The following is a 287-nucleotide window of genomic DNA, read 5'->3' on the forward strand; positions in this document are numbered from 1 at the left end:
CTGATGCCAGGGGCTTAAGTGGAGAGCAAATGTTTTGAGAATGATGAGGGCAATGAATGTACGAATGTGCTTTACACATTGATGTATGTATGGATTGTGGTAAGTTGTATGCGCCCCTAATAAAACAAACAAACAAACAAAGAACCTGATTCACAGTGTCCTCTCTCTCTCTAATGATCCCTGGTGGGTTAAGCAATGTATTAAAGACAGTGGTTGCTAACCACAACATCAGCAGTTCAAGCCCACCAGCCGCTCCAAGGAAGAAAGATGAGAGAGTTTGCTCCCAT

This window comes from Echinops telfairi, unplaced genomic scaffold (assembly GCF_000313985.2).
Source record: "Echinops telfairi isolate 266 unplaced genomic scaffold, ASM31398v2 ScPeMD7_25;HRSCAF=90, whole genome shotgun sequence".
In the NCBI taxonomy this organism is placed as follows: domain Eukaryota; kingdom Metazoa; phylum Chordata; class Mammalia; order Afrosoricida; family Tenrecidae; genus Echinops; species Echinops telfairi.